Genomic DNA, 19923 nt, shown 5'->3' on the forward strand with positions numbered 1-19923 from the left:
CGCGGTCCCCGTTGGCACCCATATCCTTGCCCTTTTCAGTCACAAGTGCTCTCTCTGGCGCTGCTGTGGGAAAACCAGGCAGGGAAGCAGCATTGCATGTGAATGGTTACCCAGCTCCCGTTGTTTTACTCTCTACCAGGGGTAATCCTTTCCCATGGATGCGGCAAAAGTTCCTCCTCCACTCTCCCTGTTTCAGATAACATTTGGGGCAAAAAAGTTGTCTTTGACATTGACATTTTTATGGACATAGTTGGCATTGAGTTCTGACAGTACATGTTACACTGTTCACTTCTAGTAATTCTGCGTGAAGTTTTAAGTAAGGGTCAGCTTAGAAGATGTTTGTAATGAGTGGACCACGAACCAATTAATTAGGGTCCTCTTTGTACACTTGCAGCCTGACATTTTTCAGACTGGGTACTTCGTATTAAAACTAATTTTATATAATGCATGAAATTTGTGCAAGAGTAGGCCTTCCTTACCCCCCCCCCCCTGCACCCGGGACCTGGGCTTCCCTCCGGCCCCCCGGCAGGCACCTGGGACCCAGGCTTCCCTCACAGCCCCACCTTCGTCCGGAAGGACATCTGGAAGGATGTCCAGTCTAATTAACATATTACGCTTTTATTATTATAGATATTGGTTGAGCCCACCAATTCTATAAGCAAAGATGTGTGCAAGCGACATAAACTTTAAAATTCAACCATAAATACCTCTTAACAATAGATGACTACAATAAACAAAGGTCTCTGTTCAGTGAACTTGCATTTGACAGTTGAGAATATCCACCTCATCTAAATGTTCTGGGTACTTGGATTTTACTTTGCCTTAAAACATTTGGTTATATTTTAGCATTGGTTTTAGACAGGCAAATATGGTAATATGTTCTGGTGCTTCCCAAATTCAGCATTTGTAAAGTGAATTATTTACATTTTAAATTGCTAGTGAAATAGGAAAATTGGTTCAGATTTCAGGAGAGCTTTGACCAGACTTAGAATTTAAAATGTACATAGCAGTGACCCAGTAAAATCTCACTCTTGGGAAGCTATCCTGGTATAGAACAGTGTAGTCCCCTAGATGTTCCTGAAATACCCCTGTGGGGTCCAGGGTTAAAACTGTTTGCATATTAATGCAACACCAAGATGTTATTTGTACTCTTTGCATGAATGGTGCAAAAATAATGCATGAATCAAGGCTGTGGTACCTAACTACTAGTATACTGGTAGCCATGTATGCATGCTATGCACCCATAGTTAAAAAAAAAAAGGGCTTTCACTTAAGAATGTCCTTGGTGAAGTAGCAAAAACTATTAATTTTATTAACTCTTGACCCTTGTGTATATGTGTTTAATATCGTATGGGATGAAATGGGAAGAATGCATAGCACTTTTTTGTTGAGTATTGATTATCTCTAGGCAGAGCACTGGGGCAGTTGTTTGAGTAGGAGGCTGAACTAGTGCTTATATCATGGACTATCACTTTTACTTGAAACTATGATGAAAAACTACGACTGACAGTCGATGGTTTGTTCAGAGTTAACATATAAAGGAATCTTTCAAAGAAAACAACTGGTAGTATCTGTTGTCAAAGATAAAATTTTAGCTTTCCAGCAAAAAATAGATTGTGGAAATAATCTTTTTTTTTTAACTTTTTTAAATTTTAATTTTGTTTTATTGCTTAGAGTATTACATATGTGTCATCCCCCCCCCCCACCCGCCCCATGGAAATAATCTTATTTTGTAGAGATTGGTGGTAATATTTATAAATGTGCTATTTTGATATCCTCCTATATAGTAAAAACCTAATATGCTAAGTGTCTGGTTGACCGGTTGGCTGTTCAACCAATCAAAGCGTAATATACTAATGATATGCTAAGACCGCTCAACCGCTTGCTATGATGTGCACTAACCACCAGGGGGCAGACAGTTGACTGGTCGACCAGTTGCTATGACATGCACTAACCACCAGGGGGCAGGTGCTACGACTGGTAGATTAGCTTGCTGCTGGGGTCCAGCGGATCAGGACTGAATGAGATGGGCCAGACACACACTGGAGCCCTCCCGAGGTCCCTCCCCGGCTGACTAACATCCCACGTCCCTCCCTGAGCCCCAATTGTGCACTGGTGGGGTCCTTTGGCCTGGCCTGCGCCCTCTCATAATCCGGGACCCCTCAGGGGATGTTGGAGAGCCAGTTTTGGCTCAATCCCGCAGGCCAGGCTGAGGGACCTCACTGGTGTACAAATTCGTGCACCGGGCCTCTAATCTTACAATGAAATGTGTTATTTGGAAGATCTACATAATTCAGTGAATCACTCTTTTCTAAATGATCAACATGTGATATTATAAAATTACAGGTAAAAGATTCATTCAAGGTGCAAGATGAACCAATGAATTTTTATGTAACAGAATACAAAAGTTCATTGATACAGTTTTAGATTCTACATTACAGCTAACCGTAGGAAACTACCAGTTACCAAGTTTTGGTGTAGTTTCAAAGAACATCTACAGTTATCTAAAAGTAGGTTGAGCCGAAACCGGTTTGGCTCAGTGGATAGAGCGTCGGCTTGCGGACTGAAAGGTCCCAGGTTCGATTCCGGTCAAGGGCATGTACCTGGGTTGCGGGCACATCCCCAGTAGGGGACGTGCAGGAGGCAGCTGATCGATGTTTCTCTCTCATCGATGTTTCTAACTCTCTATCTCTCTCCCTTCCTCTCTGTAAAAAATCAATAAAATATATTTAAAAAAATAAAATAAAATAAAAGTAGGTTGAAACAGTTATTTTCCAGTTATAACAAAAACATTTATTTTTAAATGAATAATTAAAATTTTTCAGTTTAAACTTCTAGTATGGTAAATAATGATGAGCTATATAAATAAGCTATATAAGCTATATAAACAAAAACTCTTCAGGGTCCTCAGTAATTTTCCAGAGTATCAAAGAGGCCTTGAGAAAATAAAGTTTGCCCTAGCTGGTTTGGCTCAGTGGGTAGAGCATCGGCCTGCTAACTGAATGTTCCCAGGTTCAATTCCGGTCAAGGGCATATGCCAGGGTTTCGGGCTCAATCCCCAGTAGGGAGCATGCAATAGGCAGCCGACCCGTGATTCTCTCTCATCATTGATGTTTCTCTCTCTCTCTCCCTCTCCCTTCCTCTCTGAAAGCAATAAAAATATATTTAATAAAGTTTGAGAACTGCTGCTATAGAGACTTTATAAAGAGGGCACATAAGGATATGTATCGACATGCTGTAAAGTACTAATACTGAAAGATGTCCATGTAGTGGCAGAGGGGAATTTGAAGATCAGTCTGCATGGTGTGGCTCTCTCTCTCCATATACATATATATGTTTTTATTGATTTCAGACGAGATCAGGCGCGTTTAGGGTGGTATGGCCGTAGACTGTTTTTATTGATTTCAGAGAGAGGAAGGGAAAAGGAGAGAGAGATAGAAACATAAGTGATGAGAGAAAATCATTGATTGGCTGCCTCCTGCATGCCCTATGACTGGGAATCAAACTGTGACCTCCTGTTTCATAGGTTGACACTCAACCACTGAGTCATGCTGCCCTGGAACTCATCATGTTTTTGATAGTCTATTGAATATTCTTATTTGTTGGTGTTTGGAGATGGTTTGTTTTTTTAGCTTTCCAGTGTGGGGGGGTTTTTTGTGTGTGTGTGGTTGTTGTTGTGTTTTTTTTGCTAATACAAGCAGTTATGCATTTATTATAAAAGATAGCATACGATATATACTGTTCTGTACTTTACTTTTTTTTGTCTTTCAGTATATCCTCAGGATCTCTCCATGTGGGAATATGGGTATCTTAGTTTTTCTTATGGCTGCATTGTACCCCACTATATTGCAAGTGTCATTAATTTTTCAACTAGTCCCTTCTTTCTGGACATTTTTGAGCTGTTACAGTGCTGCAAGAATAACCTTACATCTGTCATTTTAACTTGTGCAAGTTTAGGTGTGGGAGAGCTTGCTAAAAATGGGAATGCTGGACTAAAGGGTTAATGCATTTGTAATTTTTATTAGTAGGTAGATGTGACTTTGTAGACTAATAGTAGCAGATACTGATATGGATACTGGTTGGTAGATATTACTCCAAGTTCCCTTCTGTCTTGTACTAGGTTACACTCCCATTGCTAGTAATGCACAAGAGCCTAGCCAAGAGAGTGTGTTGTCAAACTTTGGGACTTTTACCAATCTGATAAGAAATAACATCTTAGTATGTTTCTGATTAGTAGCTCTCTTATGAATGAGGTTGAGCATTTTTAATATTTTGAAGGAACACATATATTTATCTTTTTGTGAACCATCTCTCTGGGTTCTTTGTGTGCCAGATACTTAAATAGGCACCTGTGCAGGGTAATGGCCCTTCACCCCTGTGTCTCACAAGGAACGACACTCCCCCCCCCCCCCCAGCCTCTCGAGGTGTCCTGAGTAGGTCGTTTTCAGCCCTGGCTGTACTTCAGGTCCTACTCCCAGGGATCGACTTAACTGGTCTGGGGAGATGCCTGTGCTTCAGTGTTTTGTTTTGTTGTTTAGTAAGGAGTGACTTCATTCAAAAGGAAGATTGCAAGTTGGGGAGGGCCTGTTGCAAAGGGAGAGCACTCTGACCATAAGGTCTGCAAGTGTCTCCTTGTTTTGTTTTTGTATCTTTTTTTTTAACTTTCCCGGTTATTCTAACAGGCAGCCTGGATTGAGCATCACTGGCGTAAGCCATTCATAGGCATCCTAAACTGCTTCAGTCTGACGGAAATCTAGGCCTTTTTTCTTTTCTTTTCTTTTCTTTTTCTTTTTAATATTTTTTTTTTATTTCAGAGAGGAAGGGAGTGGAAGAGAGAGATATATTCATGATGAGAGAGAATCATTGATCGACTGCCTCCTGCAAGCCCCCTACTGGGGATCAAGCCCACCACCTGGGCATGAGCCCTTGACTGGAATAGAACCTGGGACCTTTCAGCTCTATCCACTGAGCCACACAGGCTAGGGCATAGGCTTTTTTCTTGTGTTGGGCTTGGGGGTCTTTGCTTCTGGAAGCCAACGGAAGCCATGAGGACAGCTGGCCTCAGGCTGGAGTTGAAATGCTGGGGCTGCTGCAGCCACCTCCCCTATGGACTTTGAATTAGGTGACATGATACATTTCCCTTGTTGTTTAAGCCATTTTGATTTGAATTGATTATTACTTGCACCACCAGTTTTTATCGAAAAAGTAATACATTTTAACCTAATCAGTTTTTTCTACCTCCCATTTTTTGAAAGAAAAATGGCAGCTTCCATTGGCAAATGACATTACCAATTCTTTTTTTTAAATACATTATGTTGATTTTTACAGAGAGGAAGGGAGAGGGACAGAGTCAGAAACATCAATGAGAGAGAAACATCGATCAGCTGCCTCCTGCACACCCCCCTCTACACACTGGGGATGTGCCCACAACCAAGGTACATGCCCTTGACCGCAATCAAACCTGGGACCCTTGAGTCCGCAGGCCAACACTCTATCTGCTGAGCCAAACCCGTTAGGGCTGATATTACCAATTCTTTTTATCTGTGTTTTGCTCTTTAGTTTCATACCACTTTCACACATTTTTTTTTTTATAAAATTGGCAAAATCCTGTTTTCTGAAGATAACCTTACTTCTTCCTACCACAGTGAACAATCATATCCCCAAGGTATATTGTTGGGTGACCTTGTGATAACATCAGTTGTTAGAGATAATAGGTCTTTATATTGCCTTGAAGGACAGTCCTGAGATAGTGTGTCCTAGTCATTGCTGCTGCCTCTTCTAGGCGATGGACTGGATTGGCCAGTACCAGCCCTCCTGCTTCTCCCTAGCTTTTGGCTTGTTCCTGCACTTGGCACCTCAAGTTAATGTGCTAAGCCCCAGGCCATGTTTAGAGAACACAGGAGTGTGGCTTAGGGAGCTTTTATTGTTGCAGACTGCATTGCTAGGAAGCCAGAGGCAGAGCTGTAAAGTCTGCTGAATGCCAGTGCTGGTTCTTGCTGCCCAGGCAGCAGAGTGGTGAAAAACTCAGCTCAGTTCGAGTCTTCCTTGAAGCCTGCTGTGGCCACTGTTCAAATAGCTTTGACCTCAGAACCTGTCCATCCTTGAGGAATGATGGTGGGTTAGGAAGAAAACAAAAAAATAAGTCCCAATGCAAAGAACCTCCTACCTAAGAAAGAACATTGCCTAAGGGGAAAGAAATGTCATGATAGTGTTTCTCTTTCAATTGCCTTTCCTTATCTAGGCTGGTAATAATAACAGGTAACATTTGTTAGTGCTTTCTATATTCAGGCACTAGTCCAGATTTTAAAGTTGACTTTTAGAGAGAGAGAAAAACACATTGATGTGATAATGAAATATCGACCGGCTGCTTCCTGCATGCCCCCTCCTGCAGATCGAGCCTTGCACCCGGGCGTGTGCCCTGACCAGGAATCTAACTGGCAACTGTTTTGTGTGTGGGATAATGCCCAACTGACTGAGCCATACCAGCCAGGGTCCAATCACTTTTAATCTATTAAGTTATTTAATACAACAACAATTGTAGGTATTTTTAACAAGGAAAAATGAAAATTAAGAATTCATCATTATTAGTACATCTGGAGAGTTTATTTTGTTTGAGAAGCATAATTGAGGTAGTTGCTGGGATGAGGTGATTTCTGAGGACAAAGATGAATGCATTTTTATCTTAACATAAAAATGTTAAAACATGCCCTGGCCAGGTAGCTCAGTTGGTTAGAGCATCATCCTGATACACCCAGGTTGTGGGTTTGACCCCCAGTCAGGACACATACAAGAATTAATCAGTGAATGCATAAATAAGTGGAACAACAAATCGATGTTTGTTTTTTCTCTCCCTCTCTCTCTAAAAATCAATTAAAAGAAAAGTAATTTAAAAAGTTATAACATGCTATTATGAGTAACTAGAGGCCTGGTGCACAAAATTTGTGCATGGGTAGGGTCTGTAGGCCTGGGCAGTGATCAGGGCTGATCAAGGCCTTCTGGCTGCATTGCTCTACAATGCAGTCTGTCTTTTGAAACCCTCTGGTAGTTCCCATTATGTACAGAAACAGTATTTTTGTATCCTTATTCCTAAAAAAATTTTGAGCAAGCAAATTACACACACACACACACACACACACACACGCGCGCGCGCGCGCGCGCACGCATATGGGAAAGTTGTGTTTGAAGTTTGGGAGTTGAATGTTTTTGATTTTATGGAGACAAAGTGGGCAAGGACAAGGTAAGGTGGTGAGAAGGGCACTGTCCCTTCCTTGGAACCTCATTATGTGGTGCCTTGGCGGTTTTGTGCTTCCTGCCTAATGGAGCACCCTGCTGCTAGGTTTGCAGTTTTCTGTAGCAGGAAAAAAATATCACACAAACAATAGCACAGCTCTTCATACCTCCTGTTCTCCCTCCCTTCCTTCGACTTATATGGCTTCTGATAGGAAATTTTCCTTTTCACTCCCGGAGCGAGGGGAAATGACTTCCACATTTTGGTTTCTAATTCTAAAATTCTAGATTTCAGCCTAGATTCTTTGATAACAGACCTGAGCGCTTATTCTTTGAAATGCATGTGGAAATATGTTTATCACTGTTGAAATTTGACATTTTTGATCTCATGGAACTCCAGAATTGATTTTTAAATTTCTACTTGTTTGTGGCTAAAATTCTATTTTTAAAAGAGTAGAACGTACTCCCAGCAAATTGAAGATCAAATAAATAAAGAGGACCTGGACAAGTAAGGCTTGACAGCGTGACAGTGTATGGTAAACCAAATCTTCCCGGACTGTAGAGGAGTTCTTTTGTCCCTCGACAATTTCCTCCTCTGTGTCTGTCTCCTAGTCAAACAGGAGACAGGGGTGAATCATGGTTTTATATGAATTCAGATCCCAGCTTACCACTTCCTAGCAGTGTGACCAGCATTAACTTAGTAGATACTGGTTGAACACATCCTCTACACACACTTCCCTAGGTATGGGGAGTACAGCACGTCTTTTTAACCTCTGCGTCTCTGGTTCCTGATTTGCAAAATGGCAATCATAGTGCTTCCTTTGATTGTACAATTGATGAGGGAATTAAATAATGAATAAAATGTGTTTAACAGTGCCTGCCACTTGGTTAGCCCCCTTAACAAAAAATAATTATTGCTGCTATTATTGTTTACAATTCTAGAATAATATACCTGTCAGTAATAAGCAGGCTGAAAAGAATTAAACCAGAGGACAATTAAGAAATAAATTCTAGTAGTAATACCATTGAGATGAGCAGTTTACCTGCCATAAGGTTGTACAGTGTTGATAATTAAGGATTATCCATAAAACCCGTGGGTTATATCTGAACATATGATAACACTGGAATGCAACTGTTCAAAAAAATTCCAGAGAAACTTGCTTGAACTGTCAACACTTTTTTTTTTTTTAAACTACTTTCTATAGGGATGTTGGAGGACCTGAGCTGTAGAGATCTTTCCATCCCTGGGGCGTGAACTCAGCGCTTCTGATGATGGCCCTGAGGGTTTCCTTGTCTGGGCCTTCGGGCTGTTGGTGCTGAGAGAGGCAGCAGCCTCTGACCAGACTCCTCTTTCCTCCGTAATTTACTGTGTCTTTAGGGTGAAGTTATCTAATCTTTAAATCTACTGCACTTCATTGTTTAGGCTCTTTTGTTAGAGTCTGCATAGGTTTCCTTTATGAACCTGTGTGGATCTGTGAAGCACAGTTTGTCTGTAATACATTGAGGTTAGTTTGCTAGAGGTAAGTTCTGAGGCTTATGTGTGTGTCGCCATCAGCCCAACCTAGAATTACACAGTAAAACAAACTTTCAATTTTCCCTGGTCAGAAGGAAGGATTCACTGTACGGACAAAAGCCTAAGGTTACTGTTCCACCAGACTATTTGCATTACTTTTCCTTTATGTTGTATGATGGATAATTCTCCTCATGACTTTCTGGGAATCTGTCAGTTAAAGGAATTTAAAGTAAATCTTATGCTGTGCTAGTTATTTGGTGATTGGGTTTCCAGCTCTTGCTTTTGGTCTTCCTTCTTATGTCATTTAGCCGTGTTATTATTTTTTTTTAAATTCTTATCTTTTTAATCGTGTTTAGAGAGCAGAAGGTAGAGAGAGAGAGAGAGAGAGAGAGAGAGAGAGAGAGAGAGATTGATTTGCTGTTCCACCTTTTTATGCATTCATTGGTTAAGTATTGAACCTGTAACCTTGGTGCATCAGGACAAGGCTCTAACCAGCTGAGTTACCCAGCCAGGACTATTCATTTATCTATTGAAGGACATTGGATTGTTTCCAATTTATTGATGATTATGAATAGAGTTGTTGTAAATCTTTGTATATCATTTTGTGTGAACATAAATTTTCAGTTCACTTAGCATATTAGTTTTCTGTGGCTGCTGTAAGAAATTACTACAAAGTGGATTGCTTAAAACAATAGAAATTTATTTTTCACTGCACTAAAAGCCAGAAGCCTGAAATTAGTATCGCTGGGGGAAGTCGTGGTGTCAGCAGGACCTCGCTCCCTCCAGAGGCCACCAGCATTCCTTGGCCTGTGACCCCTTCCTCTAATCCAGTGGTTCCCAATGTGGGCACCCGCTCCATAGGGAGGATTTGATTTTTAAGGGGGGATAATTCAAGAATGAGTTAACTGAATTTTTTTTGCATTTTTTATGGTTCTAGGGGCCTCATATACAGTATATAAATAGTATTGTGGCCCTAACTGGTTTGGCTGAGTGGATAGAGCGTCAGCCTGTGGACTGAAGGGTCCCAGGTTCAATTCTCGTCACAGCCATGTAACTTGGCTGCGGGCACATTCCCAGTAGGGGGTGTGCAGGAGGCAGCTGATCGATGTTTCTCTCTCATCGATGTTTCTAACTCTCTATCCCTCTCCCTTCCTCTCTGTAAAAAATCAATAAAATATATTTTTTAAAAAATATGTATTGTGACATATTTATGCATTTCAGTTCTCTATTGTTTTGAAACTTTATTTGCTATTTTTTCATATCACTTCATATTATTTTTTAACAATTTCTTAGGGATTTCTTCCTCAGTACTTCAGCTGTTCTTTCGTTCTTTTATTTTTTCTCTTTCATGGATGCCATGTTCTTTGGAAGCTTGCTTAGACCAAGTTAATGGCCTTTTAGGCTTCCTCCGCGTGAATAGGAGTTCACTTTTTGTCACAGGGTGGGGGGGCATCAGGATTTTAGAGATGCTTAGGGTGGGGCATGGACAAAAAAAGGTTGGAAACCACTGCTCTAATCCCTCCAACCTCTCACTTCCATTGTTACTCTTCTTCTGTTTTGTAGCAAATCTCCCTTCCTCTTATAAGGACACTGGTGATTATAGGGCCTACCAGGATAATCTTTTTATCTCAAGATCCTTAACTTAAGCACACCTGCAAAGACCCCTTTTTGCCGTATAAGGTAGCATCACCACTTCCAGAGAGTGGGGTGAATATGTCTTTGGGAGGGCCTTTTCAGCTTACCACACTTGGGTAAAGACCTAGGCATGTTACTACTGGGTCAGATGAAAAGTGTACATTTAATTTTATAAGAAGCTGCCCAGCTATTCTGTAGAGTGACTGTCATTTACATCCCTACCAGCACCCTTGCAAGCCAGAATTAAGGTATCCTTGCCAGAACTTAATATTATCAGTATTTTTTATTTTAACTGGTCTGGTGGGCACCACATTGTAATTTTAATTTACATTTCCCTGCTGGCTGATGATTTTGACCATCCTGTCACATGAAAACATTATGCCTTTTAAGTTTCCTTTTTTATTACCTTCATTAGTATGAGGAAGAAAAGAATGAACTGAATCATAGCTAAAAAAGAACATTACTCTTTTACAGTAGAATATTTCTAACAGCATTGTTATGCAGTGTAGTACACATTATAAATCTTTTATTCCATTTTATCTCCTTTAATTTCTTCATAAAGTTTTGCTTGAGTTAATGATGTGCTTGATTCTAATTTAAGAAGTGACAGTTATAGAGCTTTATAATGAGTAATAAAAAATCCATATCATGCTGGTTCTCTTTTAAATGATCTTTTTAAATGAAAAATCTTTAACAAGCCCCACCACCATGACCGATGACCCCAAGCATGATACGATGTATCTTTTTGTCTGCTATCAGGCTGCAGTTCGCACTGGTTAATGTTGCTGTAGGTCACTTTTAGGGACATTTAGCCATCTTTTAGATTAGATTTTAAGCACTAACCATTTATTTTGTCTTGAAGCAGTGATTTATAGTAATAAATTATGCAGAATTCTTTTTTGGTCCTTGATTAAGTCTAACATAGTATCATTTATTACTTGAATTCTTGTAGAGTTATGAGGGTTAATTACATGAATGCCAAGATTAATAATTATCTGAGCACATACCTGGGTTGTAAGTTCTATCCCCGGCCCCAGGTCAGGGCACATGCAGGAAGCAACCAATTGATGTCTCTCTCTCATTTCGATGTTTCTCTTCCTCCCTCCCTTCCTCTTACCCACCCCCCCCCTACTCTCTCTAAAATCAATGTAAAAAGTATTCCCGGATGAGGATTAACAACAACAACAAAAATCTAGAACGAAGATTTCCTGCTGTACAGCTAGTTTTAGTGGGAAGGGATTTATTGTAGAGTATTATATAACAACAGAGTTATTAGGAGGCAGAGGGTGCTAGGTCAAATCATGAATGGTTCCCAAGGCCACTCCACAGACCTGGGCCACCAAAGAAGCTGTAGCCTCTTGGTCATGGGGAAGTTGCCAGCTCTAGAACCATTGCCACAGTCAAGAACATTATGTTCCTGGCTCCAGAGCAAAATAGATGTCCTCCCTGCTGCCACTTAATACCCATGAAGCTAATGCCTGACACAGGACCCCTAATTCTACCCCAGAAAGCCAATGGCTGCCACAGCAGGACTTGCCTCTGGCAGCAGCAGTGTGCTCTGCTTCTCATCTGCTTTCCAAATCTCATGTGATTGTATCCAGTTGGTGAAACCTAAAGCATGCCCAAACCCTAGCTGCTAAGAAAGTGGTGAGGCGGTTTTCACTTCCCAGCCCTGCAGTATACTGGGAAGGACGCCAGGAGGAGGATGGAGTGGATACTAAGCATCATCCACCTTTTCATCACAGGTTCTTACCCTGACAGTAAGATGTAGCATAGAATTTAGTGAGTCTTTGACTCCTGGAGTTTTATGTACTCTTTGTGAATGTGCATGAGAACATTCTCCTTTGAAAGGAGCCAATGCTTCCATTAGATTCTCAAAGGGACAATGATCGAACAGAGGGCAAACACCATTGCCCAGATAGTTTAGTGATGAAGCACTCAGATTCTGAAATCAGGCAGACCTGGGTTTGAATCCTATCTCTGCTACTTACTTGATATGAGATCTTGGACATGTTATTTCACTTCTCTAAGCCTTAGTTTTCTCATCTTTAAAATGGGGATATTGGTGCTTATCTCCTAGGGTTGTTATGAGGGTGAAGTATAGAATGCATGTATATTAAATGCCTACTATATTGGCTAGCTCAGAATAACCAGTAACTAACTAGTAGTTTCATTCATTCATTCTTTAGAAGAAGGTGGCAACATGAAAATTTTCTTGTGCTGCTGCCTCTGTTAAGAATACCCCCTGGTAACTCCTACGTGTGATAACCCTTATTAAACTTAAGAGGATGTCACTTCCTCTATTCCCACTGTGTCTTGTGCTTACCACTGTAGTATTTATTACATTTTTTAAATACTTGTCTCTCTGTTACTTCCTCTGAAATGTCTTTAGAGGTTGTGTTGTGCCTGTCACATAGTACATGTTCAGTAATATTAATGAATGAATGAATAGTGAATGGTTAAAAAACTGGGTGATGTTTTTAGCTTGAAGGGGAGACTAAGGGAAGATGTGTTAGCCATCTGAAAATAGTTAAAGAGCTAGCATATGTAAAGGGAAGCAGTCTCACTGTGCACTGCTTTGGACGGCAGAATTAGGACTAGTGGGTGGAAGTCACAAACTAAGGCCTGTTGGGGCTCCCTGCAGACCATGAGAGCGGTGAAGCAGCAGGACGGGCGTCTGGGAAGGCAGTGATTGATCTGTCATTGAGGATATTCAAGAGGAGGCAAGATAGAAAAATGGGATCCAACTCTGGGGGTCTCTTCTAACGCTCTCGGGACTCTTCCTTTTCTAAGTGCCTTTATTGAATGCACGAGGGAGGGTTCAGGGGATTATTACCTGGGAGAGAGGGTACTTTAGGAATACTTGGGCTGGGATATTCAGGGGAGTCCACGGATTATGGCAAGAAAGGCATGTTTGGCCGAAACCGGTTTGGCTCAGTGGATAGAGCGTCGGCCTGCGGACTGAAAGGTCCCAGGTTCGATTCCGGTCAAGGGCATGTACTTGGGTTGCAGGCACATCCCCAGTAGGAGATGTGCAGGAGGCAGCTGATCGATATTTCTCTCTCATCGATGTTTCTAACTATCTCTCTCCCTTCCTCTCTGTAAAAAATCAATAAAATATATTTAAAAAAAAAAAAAAAAAGAAAGGCATGTTTGGGCTATTTAGAGATGACCTGGAGTACCAAGCCCAAGATTTTGAAGCTGTTTGGTGGGCATTGGGAGTTAAGATAATTCCCAGGAGGATGATTGCACTTTGAACGTATCCCCAGCACTTAGAACAGTTCTTGGCACATAGTAGATGTTCAGTAAATATTTGTTGAAGGAACTCATTAAGGATCAGAGCTATGATTTAGCAAAATTAATCTGTAGTTTGAGTTTAGATTGGGAGTAGAAGGGAAGATGTTTAAATAGGAGGTGAGGAGAGCTTGAAGAAAGGGAGATGACACCAAGAGCCATCTTGGATATGGGAGTGACTAGACTGGGCAGAGACGGGGAGGAGGTAAAGATGGTTCCATGAACTTCAGTCTGATGACCGGAAGTGGGAGTGACGTTCACAGAAGTAGGGCGATTCTTTGTGGTTGTTCCTTAAGCAGGTGAAGCTTGTGGTTCTGGACGTGCTTCAGTGATGGGATTGGGCTGCCAGTCTCCATTTGCCCTTTCCCCCCAGTGGTTTGTATTTTTGTGTCCCTCACTTATCACTTATTTGCATGTCATTCATGCTTCTCACCGTGACTTGGAAGTCTAGGTCTCTAGAGAGAATCCACTGTAATGATCAGAATAACTGCCTGGTAGGGGTTATTTCCTGTGGGTTCAGCAGGACACACCTCTTCATGTAGCTTTCCTGTTCACACCTAAGGTGTGTGATGTGTTAGCTGTAATAATGTGTCAATTAGGAAGCCCTTTTGATCAGCTCCCGTTTCCCGATCTTGGCATAACCAAAGCCCTGTTTTCTCGAGACCTTGCCGCAGGCCTAACGCTCCTTTCCTGGGGTTTGTGGGGATTGTGGGGTAATGGCAGTGTGTGCAGACCCCGCTCCAGGGGCCTCTGCTTGAATGCTGCTCTCTCTGGTCTCCCAGAGCCCTCCCTGGTCTGCGACCTCCGTCTTAGAGGTGTGCTCTAGCTCTGAAGGTAGTGACTGAGGACAAGGACACTTGCCAGGACCTGTGCCTGTCAGGAGCTTCATTGTGCAGGAAGAGCGCTCTTCAGTATCATGGATAAGTTTTTGTCAAAACTCAGAAAAGTGATTACACTTCTCATTCATTAAACAAACGACTTGTAAGGATTGCAGTTGTCCCATTATGTAAATCAGTATTTCACAGAAGCACGTCTCTGTGAGAAAAGGGGCAACCACTTTTCTTACAAAGAACAGGTCTAGCAGTGCAAAGGTCAACACATATACATTCGTTTCCTGCCGTAGCCTGCTTCCCAAGTTACACTGGCTTAGAAAAGCAGCTGAATTTGGGAGGCTTCGTGGTTTCTCACTTCCTTGCGCTGTGACTTTTGACAAACTGAGTTAGCACTGAGGCTTTTCCCCGTTCAGTTCTCCTGGAGAGAACTGCTTCCCGGGCTTTCTGCATTTGGGTGGGTATTTTAATGAATGATTGGTCAAATGAATGATAGACATGTGCCTCGGGTTTCTTACATGCTATTGCAACAATCTTTAGATTTCAAATTAGTTCAGTAAATTCTTCCCGACTTTTAAAACATTTTACATCTTCCAATACAGTAACGTTGGTGCCTTGGTCAGCTGTTTTTCAGCCATGCTATAAATGGGCGCTTTTCTTTTCTAAGCCATAGAGATACATTTTACTCTACCATTTTCTCTTCGCCTTTGGGATCATCTTGACAGTGTCTAAGGCAACCCGATAGTGTTTTGCCAAAAAAGAAAAGAAGTAAGAGCTGTGGGAGTTGAGAGGAAAGTTGCTGTTTCTGTTGTTGCTACTTGCCAAGTTAGAGTTATCTTCGGATGTCTAAAAGAAACTAAAATAAACTTTTGTACACGGTGCCAGTCTGCTGCTGGCCTTTGCAGCGTTAGCAGTGGCTGCCTGCGGTTCTGCTCTGTGGTAACGGATTTGAATCCACTTTGACATGATTGTGAGAAGGTTTTGAGGTGTGTGTGTCTGGGAGTGTTTTAAGAGGGAGTGAAAACAAAGCTCCTTCTTGCCTTGTGCACATGGTTGTGGAATTGGGCGTTTGGAGTCCTCCAGGCCCTCAGCCTGGGCAGAGCTGGCTTCCCTGGTGCTGCCTGCCGGGGATGAGGGCAGCTCTGAACACTGGGTGCAAAGGGGGACTCAGATCATTTTATTCTGCAGAATTCTCGTCTGACCCTGCGAGAAGGCAGTCTGGAGCCCTTTGAGGAGCATGCTTTATAGATGAAGAAACTGAGGCTGGCTCACGTGTACACGCTCAGAACACAGTGAGAACAAGCTGTTCTAAGCCAGGCTCTGGGACCAGCCCATCTGGGAAGGGCTCGGTCCTGGAGGAGAACACCAGATGGTGGGAAGTGCACAGGCCCCGCTTTCCTGTTGAGAAGCTAAACTTCATGCAAAAAACTGCAGGAGCTTGATTAGGGTTCTGAGAAAGCTAAGAAGCTATGGCCCCACCAAGGCAACCCGCCTGTCCCACCCCCAAGCACTGTCTCTTTCCCTCAGGAGTTTTACCTCAGTTCCTTTAACTGTAAAATGGGACTAATAGTGCCTTCCTTGAAGGGCTGTTGCAATATTGCTTAGATGTTCTGCTGACTTATATTGAGTGCTTCTGAGCAGGATGCTGTGCTGGGTGCTCGATTTACAGAGCGGCTACGAAAGACAGACCTGGGATGGGGTTCTGACTCAGTCTTTACTAGCTTTTCTAACTATACTAGTAGAGATGTAGTAGTAGCTTTTCTAACTATAGAGATATAGTAGTAGCTTTACTAACTATAGAGATCTAATAGTAGCTTTTCTAACTATAAAGATCTTGTAGTAGCTTTTCTAACTATAGAGATCTAGTAGTTATCTCAGCCAAAATCATACCTATTTCATTGGATTTGGGAGGCAAGGGCATTATCTTGTTCATCAGAGTGGAGGAAGACTGATAAGACACTTTGCAAAGGTTCTCCAGGGCTGAGGAGGCCTGGGGGCAGCTGCACACCTTGCAGGCTCTCCTGTTTCCCAGGATATCAGCCATTTACTGTAATTGTTGAGTGGATGTTGTGTGTCTGGGATTCTCCTAGGGGTTTGCAATCAGTCTCTTTGCTTAAGCCTCCCATATAGCCCCACAGGGCCTGCATTCCTAGCCACACTTCTCATACAAACTGGCTTGTCTCAGTGGTGGACAGGATTGGTGCCCAAGCTCCTGTCAACCTCAGAATGCTCACCCCCAGGCCACGCTGTGTTTAGTTTCAAAGATTTAACCTGGTGTCACCTTACGCTTGGTCATTGAGTGATTGGGGTTAAGTTTGTTATATCTTTGCCCACAGGATGTCATTTCGCTGCACCAAGGAGGGACAGTAGCAGTGTTTGGTCTTGTCCCTCCTTAAAGTCAGCCCTTTACTGTGGGGACTTATAAGAACTGGACTGTTGTTATCAATTACGATTCCTGTTCCTCCGGGGTTTGTAATAAAAACCCCTGTCCTGTAACAAGAGGTCTGTGTTCCTGCATTTCTTTCTGTTCTCTTAACATATAGATCCTTCCAAGTCTTACAAATATCAGGGACTCTGGGAAGCAGGAAATACTCTGATCTTCTCTAAGTGGCTGTATAACTAACCGATCCTTGTAAAAACTAGGAAATGACTTTTCTGCTTAAACGTTAGGGTAATAAGTCCTTATTATACTGCTTCTGTACTTTTTAAGGAAGAAAATTTCTCACAAAATTTGGGGGAGCTAAATTTATTTCCCTCCCCTTTTATAACCATTCATGATCTTTTACAGATCATTCAGATCTGCTAATTGACTTCTGGATGGGAGGGTGGCATCTTCCCTTTCTCCAACCTGCCAGTCCTTCCCTGCCCTGAAGCCTCTCACAGCCTTTTTTCTTTTCTTTGTGAAGGAAAGGTCTCTCTTTTGAAGCATTATTAGGACTAGGAGAACAAGATCAAGAATTGCCGAAATATCCTGTTTTAAACCCCCCTCCTCTTTTAAAATTCATTGTTAGGCATTATGCAGTGAGAATCCATTTACCGTTACCAAGCATGAGGGCCTTTCTTCCACATCACCTCACAAACGCTGCTACAGTATGATCGGGAGACTCACTCTGTTAATATTCTGTTTCCTCTGAAATAGTTTAAGTCTTCATTTAGTGGACCATCCAGCCATTTCTTTAATTTTTTTTTTTAGTAATGTAAAAGTTAATTTTTTCCCACAAATGAAATTTTATATTTATCTCCGTAAAAGAGCTAAATGCTCATTATTCAAAAAGAAAATTCAGAAGTGTATCGTAAGGGATACTGAAGAAAGTAGTATAAGTCACCACAATCCCACTACTTAGAGATAACTACTGTTTATTTTGTGGCAACCTTTTCAGATTTATTTCTCTGCTTATAGCCACACCCCACTTACACAGAAGGGTTCATATTAGATAAGCAGTTTCTGTTCATTTGCTTTAAAAAGCTCACCTTACAATAGATTGTACACATTTTTCCATGCCGCTGAATGTCGATGGTAATTTTTTATTTTGTGTTGTGTGAATTTTATAGTTCATAGTGATTGTATATGTTTAGGATGATTTTCAAACTTGAGTATTTACAAAGAAAACAATTTGCGGTTGTTGGGTGCATAGTGTGCCAGGCACTTTATAGGAATCATCTCATCGAATCCATCACTTCCTCTGGATTTATGCAATACCCTCCTTACTGATAGTCCTGCTTTTAGTCTTTCTGCTTTATAACTTCTTTTTCATACAGAAACTGAATAATCTTTTAGGAATGCAAATGAGATCATATTGCTCCTCTGCTTAAAACCCTGCAGTAGCTTCTTATTTCACTTTAACTAAAAGCCAGATGCCTAACTGAGGTCTGGCCTATGTCCCCAGCAGCCCCTCACAGCCACGTTGGCCTAGCTTTCTATTCCTTAAATATGACAAATCTGTTTTAACCACAGGGCCTTTGCACTGCTTTCTAGTTCCTCTGCCCTGGGACATTTGGATAATTGACTCTTTTCATTCAGGCTCCAGTTCAAATTGAATTCACATAAGGCAAACCCCATTACACATATACTTTGTAGAAAATTTTAAAAATTTAGCAAAGTATAGAATAGAACATGTCACTTATAATCTCACCATTCACTCTTAACATTTTTGAAATTCTTTTTCTTACATTTGCTTCATTTATTCATTCTTTTGACAAAATGTCTGCACTATGGCAGGTGTCTTGTACGGGTGTTTGGGGAGGTTACAGCTTAAACCAGACTATGATTCTTGCCTTTGTGAGGTCTGTTGGGGGCATTCATCTTCTGTGGAGGAGGTTCCATGCTGTAATAGTCAAGAACTCAGACTCTAGAGTCAGACTGGCAGGGAGGATTCAAAAACTTCGGTGAGCTCGTTACTTACATTCCCAGTCAGTTCTCCACCGGTGTTAGTTATCTATTTCTGTATGACAAATTGCCTCAAAATGTAGTTGCTTAGAACAGCGAATATGTATTACCTCACAGTGTCTGTGGGCCAGGAATTCAGAAGTGGCTTAGCCGGGGGTTCTGGCTTGTGGTCTCCACTGAGACTGCAGCCTAGATGTGGACTGGGGCTGCAGTCATCTGACCGCTTGACTGGGTTGGAGGATCCACCAAAGGGTGGCTCAGTCACCGGGCTGGCAAGGCGGTGCTGGCTGTTGGCAGGAGGCCTTGGTTCTTTGCCACACAGACATCTCCACCGGTTGCTTGAGTGTCCCCAGAACAAGAATCTAAGAGACCACCACAAGGCAGAGGCTACATTCAGTGTCTTGTGACCTGGCTGCAGAAATCCTAAGGACACCATCATGTCTGCAGTATCCTAGTAGTTATGCAGGTCAGTGAGGGAGGGGACTGCACAGGCAGGTGGAAATCCCTGGGGGCCGTTTTGGATGCTGGCTACTATGCTGGCTGCAGCATCAAAGTGGTAACACATCCTTGGTTTATAATGAGGATTAAATGAGATAATACATATAAAGTGAATGCAAAAAAGTTCTCGTACATAGTAAGCACTCAAATATCTTAGTTGGGATTGTGTTGTCATTACAGTTATACCACCTCCTCCCCCAGCACAAGGGGAAAATGAACCTAGCAGAAAGGGGGCAGGAAGACAGCGGGAAAGGCTTCTCCAGGGAGGGGACATTGATGCTGAGAAGACTGGACCGACAAGCAGGCTTTGGAGAAGTTAAGAACATTCCAGGCAAAGGGGCAGTGACCGCGAAGGTCCTGAGTGGGCAGGCAGCTGGCTGGAGCAGGGAGTGCAGCGAGGGAAGCAGTGAGGGGGCAGGGGCCAGGAAGCGGTCATCACCGTGCCCGTAGGGGAATATAGCCGGGCTTACCCAGAAACCACAGGAAAGCAAGAGCCAAGGTCTCTGGAGTGCATTCATCCTGTGAAGCGAGGTTCGTGT

At 42.2% G+C, this 19923-nt stretch overlaps 1 protein-coding gene across 2 annotated transcripts in view; it reads left to right on the plus strand.

Annotated features, from left to right (window-relative positions):
- The window catches only part of ABL1 (ABL proto-oncogene 1, non-receptor tyrosine kinase), a 95275-nt gene that overhangs the window by 1110 nt on the left and 74242 nt on the right, over positions 1 to 19923 (plus strand). The gene's annotated exons all lie outside the window — the stretch shown is intronic.

Source organism: Myotis daubentonii, chromosome 11, assembly GCF_963259705.1.
Source record: "Myotis daubentonii chromosome 11, mMyoDau2.1, whole genome shotgun sequence".
Lineage (NCBI taxonomy): Eukaryota > Metazoa > Chordata > Mammalia > Chiroptera > Vespertilionidae > Myotis > Myotis daubentonii.